This window comes from Balaenoptera borealis (genome assembly GCF_965194805.1).
Source record: "Balaenoptera borealis genome assembly, chromosome: 12".
Lineage (NCBI taxonomy): Eukaryota > Metazoa > Chordata > Mammalia > Artiodactyla > Balaenopteridae > Balaenoptera > Balaenoptera borealis.
The window spans coordinates 76,520,445-76,532,791 of NC_138869.1; the positions used below are offsets into that span (position 1 = coordinate 76,520,445).

The following is a 12,347-nucleotide window of genomic DNA, read 5'->3' on the forward strand; positions in this document are numbered from 1 at the left end:
AACAAGTGAGTTGTCAGCAAAGGGACCACAGCCTGGCAGGGATGGGGGGGAGGGCATTCACCTCTTCTAACAAAGATGTGAGCCCCTAAACTTGACCTTCCTTAGAATGACGGCTCTGTCCAGGAGCTCGGGAAAGGTTCTCATGACTGTCCTGAGCACTGTACCCTTAACTGTCATTGGCAGGCCTTGGGGTGGCTCTATTTTCCCCAAGTTCCTAGAACCTAGAGACCTATACAAGGAAGGTGACTAGCCAATTTTTAAAGGCAGCATAGCCTAGTGATCAGGAGCCAGTCTTTGGAGTCAGTCCTAGGTCTGGAGACCAGCTGGGCAACGTAGCCCCTGAATGTCCTTCAACACGTTGCTGAAATGCTCGAAGCCTCGGTTTCCTCAAGTGTAAAGTAGGCATCACATCTGCCTCTTACAATTGTTGTGCAGATGAAATGCCTGACACATCTGCACGAGGCCAGCCACACAGTAATCTGTCTATAAGCAGTAGCTACTGCTCCTAAAGTGATGTGGAGCCCTCACTTTGGTACCCCACGGCATATGCAAATTCCTGAGCCCCTAAGTCGGTTCTTCGTGATGCTCCCTGGGATGCAAGGGGTATAACCCAATCTCTGACTCACAATGTGTTGCCAAAAATCTCCTCGAGTCCCCAAGGGAAAATGTATTTTAATTCCCTCTAACTTTAAAAATTAAACAGTTCTCACGGCATTTTGGGGTGGCAGGGGTGAGGAAGGAGACCATGAAATCCAACAAGCGGCCTTTAAAAGGTTACAAACTGACTGGAGAAAGAAAGGAGAAGGCAGCTGGAGGGGGTGAGCACTGGGGGATGGGGACAATCCCCTGAGTCTCCGCTATTACTGAATACCCCAACCCTCAAAGAAGCCAGGCAGCCCCTCCTCCACGTGGGCTAAGCTCCGTTAATGAGAGAGCAGAGCTCTGCCTACATTACCACAATAATGATTTCCCGGTTGCATTTTTACATGCCTGCTGCTTTATCACAGCAGAAGTAGACATATATTTTCAATAAATCCCTTCTCTCCTTCCTCCTCCCCAACTTGAGCTCTCCCAGTAAATGTTGTTCCCTCTGCACCCTCCCCCAACGCAATCCCAACCCCGGAGCACAATGAGTTCCACTAATCAAAACAGAAAGAAAAAGAAAAATGGAAAAATCACAGCTGCTGAAAAACAGCATTCGCTACAAGTCAAAGCCCTCCACATTTTTTCTGCAGGCAGCTTTTACTACTTCAAGGACACATCACCCCTCCCCTATCAGGAATCTTACGTAGAGTTGCTTAAAGGGGAGGGAGGAGGGGATGGGCGAAGGAATCTAATATTCACTCTTTCCTATTTTGACTAAGCCAGCACAGACAGAAATATAGATAAGGCCTTGAATAAGTGATTCAACAAAATGTCACTTATTAAAAGAGATGGGGGATGGGGCCACATTTGCATCTGTGTTAAACCACCCTAGCTAAAGGCTGCCAGGCCAGAAAGGCAAGGGGGAAGGAAACATTTCTCCAGTCTGGTCTCCTTCAGCGGCTGCAAGAGCTGACCCTGGTGGCAGAGAAGCCCGGATTTCTCCCTCCAACGAGAACCGATGGCGAGAGAACCAGAGAGGCAAAACCAAAGCAACAAAGGAGCTGTAAGCATTTATACTGTACTAACTAGCGCCAGGCTCTGTACTAGGTGATGGGGGTGCAAAATTGAGTGATGACCCAGTTCTGCCCTCCCAGGGCAGTCTAGAAAGAGTCAAGGACACGCCCAGTGGTCAGGATGACAACAGCCCTGTGAGCCAAGGGCTGCAGGAGCCCAAGGGCATCCTCCCTCTAGCCCACCCCCCAGTCTGGCCCCTGACCAGGCACACAGAGCCCTCAAGAAAGACTTAAGGAATGAGTATGTGCACAGTGAAATTGCTGGAATTCCATGCTGGTCTCTAAAGAAGCTCAGACTCTTCAAAAGGAAAGAGACCACTGAATGTCCTTACCTACACCGGCTCCCCTTGAAAACCCCTCAGCTCACGTGTGTTCACCCAACTAAAACAGAGAAGTGAACAAGTCCCAGCACTTGAGAATCAGTTCATTACGGGTAGCCTTCAGCTGAATTTTAAGAGAGTTTGGTATCTTCCATTGTGATGACCACAGAGGGAACTCAAATGACACTCCTATTAAAACTCCTTGGATATGGGGATATATGTATAGGTATAGCTGATCACTTTGTTATACAGCAGAAACTAACACACCATTGTAAAGCAATTATACTCCAATAAAGATGTTTAAAAAAAAAAGATTAAAAAAAAACCAAAAAAAACCCAACTCCTTGGGCATCAACTCCATTCTTTTTTCTTTTTCTTTTTTAAAAAATGTTCCAAAGAAGCTGGGTTGGAGGCGGTTTCCCAAAGATGAGGAGAGGCTCTCAGAGAAGCCTCTGTTATAGCCTCTGTAACGACAAAGAACCCTAGGGGGCCCTCAGGAAGCCTCACCCAGGTGGCAACCTGCTCTAGGCCCCGTGTGTTCAAAGCCAGAGCCTGCAGACTAAAGGCCACAATCTCCAGAAATGACCACGGAGGGGTTCCACAGAGGGGACAGGGCTGAGAGTAGGAGGCTAATGAAGAATAGCCACTAGATCTGTTAAAGTCAAGTTTGGGCTTTCATTTTGAAGCAGCCTTAAAGCTGTGTGCTCCAGCACGAGCCAGACAATTCAATTTTTTGACAAATGTAATGCCCAAAACATGCTTAAATCATCTGAGTATTTCCAGCTAAGGTTGCTGAGTTCTAAGCCTCAAATTCCCAGATGATCTTCTTGGTCTCCATGATCCTTTGCATATATTCTGTACCACATCTCTTATTGAATACCATATAGCATTATCTGAGAGTGCACAAAATTTGGAGACCATTCAAATTCTGGCATTAAACTAGGGCTCTGAATGCTGGCTGGACATGTGACTCTGGGTTAATCACTTACTTATATTTTTTCAATTCTACTTCTTGAGCCTCACTTTCCTCAGCTGTAAAATGAAAATAATATCTACCTCCTATGGTTGTTGCAAGACAGTTAAAATAAGACATGCCAAAGAGGCTTTGGACCCATAACATGCTATGTAAACACTGGTTATTACAATGACGTCACCCATTTCCTCTCTCACTCTCTGATTTTTCGTTATTTTCCCTCTCTATGAAACCAAACTGATATCAATCCCACTGATCTCTCAAAACTGATAACTTGTATTTATTTTACGAATACAGGAAGAAGTCCTCTTATCCACAGGTGTGCAAAAATCTCACTAACTGCTGAATCTAGGTGATGGGCACAACGGAGTTCATCATACTAGTCTGTCTGCTTTTGTGTGTGTTTAACGTTTTTTCATAGTAAAAATTAATTTTAATAAATAAATAAAGCATCACCCTCTTAGGCAGAGGCCAGAGTCCAATTAGTAAAAAGCATTGGTTGCTTTTTAAAACTAGAAATGACTTTCCAGCATACACAGTAAGACTAAAGGCTAAGGACTGTAAGATAGACTCAGCTTTATAGAACAGTTCTCATTTGCAAAACAAACTTGGAAGGCAAATGGATCACTGCTAAGACCACTGGACCACAGTTGGGATTTTGGGTGGGTTCAAGGTTCCCCTGCACCAAGCTCACAAACCAAGTTCATTTGGACCTTTGAGTGGGCAGGTCTCAAATTCTATATATGGAATCAGAGTGTGAACCTATACAGACTGGCATTTCACAGCCAGCTTTTCTGATGCCAGCCTTCCAGCAGTAAGACCAGTTTCGCTGAACGAAATCACAGAGGACTTGAAAACCCCAAACAGAAAGTGCCTACAAGGAGGGAACAAGAGTGAGAGTAGACACGGTGAACGGGGTTTTTAGCAGAAGCTTTAGGGAACTCACGGCAGTTTTTCATTGGTTGTCAGGTTTCACATCTAAAAGGAGATCCGGCTGAAGATCACTGCACCTCGCTGCCGCCTGTGTGCGATGCCTCTTACAGTTTACATCGCACTTTGCGTGCATTATCTGATTCAGTCCTCACAACTCTCGGAGAAGAGGCGACAGATGGTATCACCCTCTTTTTACAGATGCGGAGACAGACTCGGAGGCTGACTTGTCCAGAGCCATACGACGGGGCTGGACCCCAACCCAGGTCTTCCGACTCTCTGCTCACCCACTCACCTGCCATACAGACCCCATCGTTGGGGCCACCAGGGCAGTCTATGGCCTATTTTTGTGAAAGGCCGCCTGAAGTAGAAGCAGCCCTTTCGCCTTTTTTTTTTTTTTCCCTTGCTCAAAACGTACAACACAGTGGCCACCAACTTTTGAACAGGGCTGCAAATCACAGATGTCTCTCCCAATCATAGTTTTCAAATAAATCTAATGTAAGGCCCAAATTACTTTAACTGAAGACTCTTTTCCCCAAGCAAAAGAATCCGGTCTTTTCCTTTGTACTGCTCAGTAATGCAGTCAAATGTTCAGAAAAATGCAGTACAATTTTCTGATGCAGTCTTAACCCTTGTCATCTCTGGCTGGTGTCAAAGCCCGAGCCCAAACCCCTGTCCAAGGCTAGCGCGGCCTCAGCCTGTAGAGACAGAGCGCCTGTGCCCCAGCACCGCTCCCCACCCTTCCCTCACCTGCACCTTCACTCTTCTTGGATCTTCCCTCCGGTCATCATGAAGGAAGTGTTCCTCCCCCAGCCAAGGCCAGATCTTCCCCACAGACTTTCTCAACGGCTTTTGCTCAGGTGACCCAACCCATTGCTCTTGAACAATCCCTCCCTCTCCACTAGTCTTTCCCATCATCACACACACAGACCAGCAGCACCGCCCCCAAAACCCTTCCCTCTACACACATGTGCTTCCAAGCTCCCCCTCCATTTCTCTGCCCCCCTTTCACAGCCAAATTTTGCCCCAAAGTTGTCTGCACATGCTACTCCCAGTTCTTCACTTCCTATTCCCCTCCCAACCCCTCCGATCTTGCTCTCACCCAATCCATTGCTCCACTCAAACTGTTCTTTGCAAAGTCGATAATGGCTTCCATTTTGCCACATCCAGTGGTGACTTTTCTGACCTTAAACTCATGAAACATTTAACACTCACCCTGACCCAACACATACACACACACACACACACACACACACACACACACAGCCTTTTCTTCTCTCAACAGACTCCTTAGAGCACCTCATCCAGTCTCCTGGATTTAAATACCACCCCTTAGTTGATGGTTCCCACATTTTTATCTCCTGCCTGGCCATACCTCTGGCGCTGGACATTATATCAGACTGCAAGCTTAACTTCTCGACCTTGAGTCTAACAGGCATCTCAAACTTAGCGGTGCCCAAACTGAAATTGCTTGATTCTGCTCCCCGAGACTCTCCCTCGCCCCCATCTCAGCAAAGAGCACCACCCATATCTACCCAACTGCTCAGTCAGAAACCACAGTTATTAGATTCCTCCTCCCCAACCTCCACCAAATCCATCAGCAAGCCCTGCCCATTCTACCTCTAATAAGCATCTCACACCCACCTGCTCCCCTGCATTCACCTCCTGTCACCTCCCCACCTGGCCTGCTCCAAATGCCTTTTTATTGCATTCCCCAATTCCACACCTGCCCTCTCCACCAATGCCACCCCCTTTAAACACGAGTTAGGGGGTGTCACTTCCCACTGCAAACTTCCAGTGGCTTCCCACTACCCTTCAAATGAAAGCCAAACCTTTCCAAGGCCCCGAGACCTGCACGATCATCTCATGCTGCCCTCTCCACCTGCCCCCTTGTCCACCTGTGCCTCTTTTTAGTCCCCCCCACCCCAAGGCCAAAGTCCTTCCACACAGGCCCTCCTCTCTCTGCCTGATGCTCTCTGTCTTCCCCCACCCCCAATCCTCAGAGAGGCTTTTCTAGGCTACTTTAACTAAGTAACTGCAGGTCACTGCTCCCTGTGGTTTCATCTGAGCATTTACCACATTTTGCAAGATATATTTCTTTACATGTCTGCCTCCCCTCTGGACTATAGGCTAGGCGGTGGATGGGTAGAGGAAGATGATTATTATGTCTTTTCTTTTTTTTTTTTTTTTTTTGATTATTATGTCTTTTAATTATCAGTGTATACCCAGAGCGGTAACACAGTGCTTAGCAAATAGTAGGTGCTCAATAAGTAGCTGCCAAATGTACGCATGAATAAACCAGATCCAGTCACAGTATGAAAGTAACTGTTAACCTCCTACAAGCCCTTGGTTACCATTTAGGTACACAAGTTCTTTTTCCTCTTCCTCTCTGTCAAAAAAGTATGTTTTTAATGTTGCTAAACCAACAGCCCAATAGCTCAGTATACTCCACTCATCCCCAGCTTGTTGTCTTCCATGAGGAAAAAGTAAAAATCATGTTTCTTCAGTAAACCCCAATTAACCAGAAGACCCTATAAGCAGCTGCCTTGAGAAATTAAACATCTTTAGAAAATACCACAGAAGCTTTTTGGTGTGTATTTTCTTTAACCCAGAAGAGAGCCATGGGATCAAACTCATGTTACCAGGACTCTGCTATTCCTTAAGATGCCACAGTATCCTTGCTGAAAAACATGCCAATATCTGGACTCCAGCTGCTCTTGTCTCCCTCTCCCCGCAAAGGAAATCAACTATGTTTTAGTTTCCCTTTTATTTCATTGGTTCCCCTCCAACATGCAAATTCAGAAATATTATTAATCCACAAGATTCCAGCTGATTCTCCTCCCTAAATCACACAGTTTTATGAAGTCAGAAATAAAACAAGCTGAAGTCAACTGCTTTTAGAGCAATCAGCACCCATCTCTACTGCCTGGGGTCTGAGCCACTTGTCTGGATCCTTACTTCTAATGTCAATGCTCAAAGTCAATAAAAACATCAGGAGCTTTTCCTCCAAAAGTGCCCGTGGTGAAATATATGATATCCCAGAAGTGACAATAATACAATATCACTATTTTGAACCTTATCACAAATATACGACCAAATCCCAATTACCCACATGTGAATTCTCCACAGAAACGTGGGTAAAGCCACACTAGGCTTTCTGGTCTCCCACTCCTCCCAAGACTACCTCCCCCTGCTGCCTGGGATTAACAGCTCAATTAACCTTAGACTTGACCAGGCATAATTAGGCAGGTGAACCAACTGGCTGGAGGGGAAAACTTCCAAGATGAACTGAAATTATTTTTGGTGCCTGGGATTATATGCCCCACTCTCTATTAGCACGTATAATTGGGACTCAACCATGCACTCTTTTTTTTTTCCCAAGACGGTGGCAGACTTTCATAAGCATTTTCTTGCATTTGACGGTCAAAATTACCAGGCCACTCAAGAGTCCTTTTTGGAATGCCAAGGTGTAAATCCACTCTCTCCAGGAGAAGACAAAAAGAGAAGTTAATCAACTCACCCAAGTCCGTGAGGCAATTTGGCCGTTGGCCCAGGAAGAGACAGACAGTGGAGATCTCTTGAGACTTTTCTTCACAAGACTGAGTCACAGAATTTCAGACATGGATGGAACTCACGGATCAAACCATGCGTTTTTAAGATAAAAACTCTGAAGTCCAGAAATGGCTAGACACTGATACCCTCCCCACTTTTTCTTCCAGTGACGCTGGGCTCCTGCCTTGAGAATAAAACCACCTTAAAAGTTCTTTGTCATTTTACAAATACTGTAAACTGAGCCAACTGCTGAACACAATTTTAACATGTTCTGATTAATCAACTTTACGGAGAATCCTCAGACTTTCCCCAAAAAAAACCTCTGATGCTTTCAATTATTATGACCAATCCACCCATCAGAGTAGGAGAAAAAGAATTTTAAGTAAGCTTGTTTCTGTGACCACACATTTTATTATATAAGCAGCAAAGAACACTACAGTCTGTCCCTTCTCTTACAGTGAAAGCTCCCACCTCGACAAAAACCACAGGCCCAAGTGGGTTAATGGAGGCAAAACTGAGTACTTTCCACACAGTTCATAGAACAAGTGTTTTCACAGCAAGCTCACATAAATGCTATGTGATATTACCACATGCCTGCTATGTGGAAGCCTGCTTACCAAGCTGTGAAAAGACCCATGCTTACTATGGACCCTGCAAAATTAATCTTCTCAGTGCCCATAAAGCAGAAGGGAAATGCTCTTTTTTGACATGTTAAGCTGGCTTCTTAAACAATTCTTTGGCGAAAATGGACATGCCTAAAAGGGCGGAGCCCAAAGAGGTGTGTCACTCCCGGTATCAATTCCTATAAATCAAATCCTGACAATATTTTTAAAAGAATGAATTATGATTCATGGGCCTTCAAACCTTTATTACCACAGAACATTCTCAGCAGAAGAGGAAAAAAAAAGCTACTGTGACTTGATTAATGGCCAAAGAAAGACAATAAAATAAATATCATAAATTAAAAAAAAAAAAAACTGAATGACTACTCTTGGCTTGGAGGGTAGACATGTAAACAGTTCCCTTACCTTAGGATAAACACACATAAAGATTCTGTTTACCTTCCCAGCATAGATATCAACCAGAAGCGGATTTTCAGCAGGGGAAAAATAATAGCTAATTTGTTTAACGAATGCCTAGTTAGGAACATTTGATAAGTGGCAATAATATTGAATTCCCAACTAACTCAACTCTCAAGTTGCCAAAAATCAAATTCTCAATCTGGAAATCTGATGACAGAAAGGAAAGAAAAAAAAAAAACAAACCACTGTCCATCAGTGACATGTAAAGAGATCATTTTTTTTAAAACCCATTTTCTCCCCTGCTAGTATTGAGCCTGTCTATAGCACTGCAGAAAGCTTAACTAACTTTAGTTAACCACACTGCCTAGTGTTCACTCCCTGACTCTACTAAACTTGTCTGGGTTTGAATCCCTGGTGCTAAAATTATCCTGGCCAAGTTAAAACTCCTAGCATACTTATGGTGGCGATCATTTCATAATGTATAAAAATATCAAATCACTATGTTATGCAACTGAAACTAACACAATGCTGTTAAGTCAATTATACTTCAATTAAAGAAAAAAAAAAAAAGAAAAAGAAGGAAATAAATAAAGCTCCCAGCCTAATGAAGGTACCTGACAGCCAAGACCTACAACTCATCTGCAGAAACCAGTAGGTTGAGGACCAGGAAAAGAGGCATAGAGAAGCAAAGAGGGCTGGTTAACTAGTTAAGGGCTGAATACTCCTGGTTGTTATCCTTCCAGCGAGCACCAAAACCACATTTTCCATCACCAGACTGCTTTCTTGAGACAGTCTATGATGCAGAAGGTTGGTACCAATTGAGACAACTTAAAACTCCTTTCTTAAAGCTCTGCTCCATGGCCTGCAAAAAAGTGCAAACAGCCGGCATTTTTTTAAAAGAACTCTTCAGCCATCCCTGGATCCGTCATTCTTAAACATCACTTCCATGCACTTCACAAGACAGCCGGGGCCATGCTGTTAGCAACCCGCTTCAACACGTTCACTTGCCAAAGCCGCGTCTAGTGTGGGGAAGAGTTTCCACAAAGCTGGCTCTAACGGGCCAGTCGAAGGCACACGCAGGAACCAGAAGTCATTTTCTTTTAACCTAAGGATGGCAGGCGCACATGCTCCAGCCCAGTGCTGGCCAGAGGCTGCCCGCCAGGTGCTCTCGGCCTCTGCCAGTGAATGGGTGGTTTTATGCTGTTTTTTTAACATCTATTTCTTTAGACCACCGGCAGTAACTTCACAGTCTCCCGAACTGAAGTTGGGGAGTCAAGGGGCAGGTTTACTCCCTTACACATTTCTCCCATCTGGGTGGCCACTTTAACTTCTGGGGAGTACCCAGCCCCCGAAGAGCCCTCAGGAGCGTACACATACACATATGCATCATGTCAAAAACCCCAAAAGGCACATCCCTAGGGTCCTGCGGTTTCTTGGCTGGAATAATGAAGGCTTTATAACAACACAATCTTCAGTTGCAAGCCCCCCCCCCTTTAAGCCGGGTCTGCCAATTAGAGCGCCCACCTCACCCCTCCCCCCTTTGCTGGGCTCCTCTGCAGCGCAGAGAGGGAAGAGGGAAGAAGGCAAGCAGACAAGGCCCTGCTAACATACTGAAAGTAAAGAAGTGGGGGGACACTTCTCCTAATCCGTCCCCCTACTTTTCTCTTCCCCTCCCCCGTCTTCTCACGGAGCATCCCCCAACTAATTTTTAAAAAATGAAACTTAATAAGCTTCTTGCCTACCTTGGCTGTTTCTGCAACAAGTGCATGGGCAATCCGACAAGAAGACCAGTCTTCGCTTGGGGGGTGAGATGGGGGGGCGAGCAGAGCTGATGGAGTAATTTCAATATTAATTTATGTCAGAGCCGCCTTCTCGAAGCGCTACTCACTTACTGTACTGCCCTCAGCCTGTAAACAAATATCGCTCCGCCAGGAAACATACTCCCCAGATGCAAGCCCCTCTCCCCAGCAGGGAACCTGGCCCTTCACGGCCCCCACCCCGCGAACAGCGTGCTCCCCCACCCAGGGTAGGAAGCTCCGGGTTTCCAGAGCACCAACCCACCACCTCCGCCACCACCCCAGCAAGAAACTTACTCGGTCCGTCTACGCCTCCACCCTCCCTTCAGGAAATCTACTCTCCATATGCATTCAGCCTCCCCGCAGGAAATCTGCTCCCCCCTCCCCCCCTTCTATATACATGCACCCCTCCCTCTCCTCCTCCCCACGCGCCCTCCCCAGCCAGAAACTTACTAGCGAGAAAGCGTGCAGGCTCTCCTGATCCTGGAAACTTACTCCCAGATATAGCGCCCGCCAGCCCCCTTTCCCGGCCCTGCTCCCCTTCCTGCCCTCCGCCGCAAGCAACTCCAAACTCTCTGCATCCAGCCACTCTCCCTCCCCGGTGGAAATTTGCAGCGCGGGGCCGCGCGCGTGCATCCACCCTCCCCTTCAGGAAACTTACTCCCCATCTGCATGCACCGCCTCTCAGCCATCGCTTAGAGGGAAGGGGGTGTGCTAGGGAGACAGAAATACATATGTATCTCTCGCCCCTCCCCCGGCCGCAGCCCACTCGGGGCCGAGCCGCTGTAACCTGGCCTTACCTTTTGCATTGCTCCCCACCCTCGCCCCCTCCCTTAACCCTCCTTATCCGCTCCCCGGAGCCCCCTTTTTTCACCCATTACCCACCCCTAGCAACCGTTCCCAAGCTCCTCTCGGCCTTTTTTTTTTTTTAATCCAGGATGCAAATTCCTCCCCTGTCAGCAAATCGACTGTCAAATTATTTTCTTGCAAAAGGAGAAAGGCGGGGTAGTGCGGGGGGAGCAGAAGCAAAAAGGAGGGGAGGCGGGGGAAGGGAGAGAGAGGGACAGAGGAGGGGAGAGATATCCCTCCGCAGAGCTGGGTCTGGCCGCGGGCGGGGAAGCAGGAAGTAAGGTGTCCAGCGCCGCGGCCGGCGGGTCCTCCGCCGCGGCCCCCGCCCGCGCCCCCTATCCCCCGGGGCGCCGCGCTTTGGCCGGCGCGGGCCACCCGGCGCATTGTTCGCAGCCTCCCTGGCGTGCGCTGCCGACCTTATCTGTGTGCTCTGCCTGTACGTGAGGTTGCACCTTTTGTAGGCTGGCGAGACTCTGGACGTGGATGGGGCAGGGGGTGCGGACCAAGTTGCGGCCCCGCGAGGGACCTGTCAGCCCCGGGGTGTGGCAGACTCCCTGGCGAGGCCGGAAAATCGAGGCCCGGGAGAAGGTGGCGTGGCCGGGAAGCTGCCGCCTGAGACCCGGACCAGTGCAGGATTGTTTCCTGCGTAGCCGTCCCGGTTATTGTAACGCGCTTTGCAGTCTAACGATTGGGGTTTGGGTTTTATGTTTATTTTTTAAGGGGTTGCAAAGATGCCAAGGTCTAGGTGGGCTTAGGGGAAACGGTCTGCGCCTACCCCCCGCTGCATCCCGGCTTCGGTGGGGCTGGGAGAGAGGCTGAGGCTCCCGGGAAGGGGCTTGGAGGTTCGCGAAGCGCGCGGCTCCATCCCTCCGCCCCGATGGGGGCGGGGAGGGGGTGCTGCAAACGGCGCTGGAACTGCATCCCTCTGGGGAGGGGTCTCCATCTCCGCGGCGCTGAAGGCCGGGGAGGGAGGTTGCCTAGGAGAGGGGCCGGAACCGGGCGGCGGAGGGGAGGGGAAGGGGCGCGGGTGCCGCCGCGGCGCGCGCTCGCCCCTCCTCGTGCGCCATGACTGTGGAACGTGGTGCCGGGGAGGAGGGCCTGCCGCCGGGGGCCGCCTGGGGCCGCTCGGCATTGGTGCGGAAACCCGAGCAGGGAGTCGCTCCTCGCGCAGTCTCCTCCTCCTCCTCTGCGGGGGAAACCGCTGCACCCAAACCGAGAGCAGCTGCGAGCAGGGGGCAGGGCGCGGG

The 12,347-nt window shown here is 48.3% G+C and overlaps 1 protein-coding gene across 7 annotated transcripts in view; it reads right to left on the reverse strand.

The window, feature by feature from the left end:
• The window catches only part of TRERF1 (transcriptional regulating factor 1), a 197,977-nt gene extending 185,684 nt beyond the window's left edge, over window positions 1-12,293 (reverse strand). For 2 of the 7 annotated variants that reach the window (XM_082345955.1, XM_082345950.1), the window contains exons 1-2: window positions 11,137-12,293; window positions 10,198-10,283 (exon numbers count right to left, since the gene is read on the reverse strand). The gene's annotated coding sequence lies outside the window, so the exon portion shown is untranslated. The other 5 variants (XM_082345956.1, XM_082345951.1, XM_082345954.1 and 2 more) reach the window with 3 other exon arrangements.
• Window positions 12,294-12,347: the final 54 nt, after the last annotated feature.